Genomic DNA, 231 nt, shown 5'->3' with positions numbered 1-231 from the left:
AGCTTCAGATCAGTGGTGTTGTCATGGTAACAAACGAACTATATAGGCCTACAGTATACAGTATAACAAGTTTTGCAACAATAAATACACCAATGTGGATGCAGTTATTAAGTAAAACGTAATGAACAAGAGATTTCATACTCAATAATATAACTTTCTTTTTTTAACTTTTAATCATTTTTTTTTTTGGTTCTTTTTTATTTTCACACCAGGTATGTGTGAGTGTGTGTG

The sequence above is a fragment of the Etheostoma spectabile genome, chromosome 11 (genome assembly GCF_008692095.1).
Source record: "Etheostoma spectabile isolate EspeVRDwgs_2016 chromosome 11, UIUC_Espe_1.0, whole genome shotgun sequence".
Classification (NCBI taxonomy): Eukaryota; Metazoa; Chordata; class Actinopteri; order Perciformes; family Percidae; genus Etheostoma; species Etheostoma spectabile.
The sequence above is the reverse complement of the archived record's forward strand: the minus strand, read 5'-3'. Positions refer to the sequence as shown.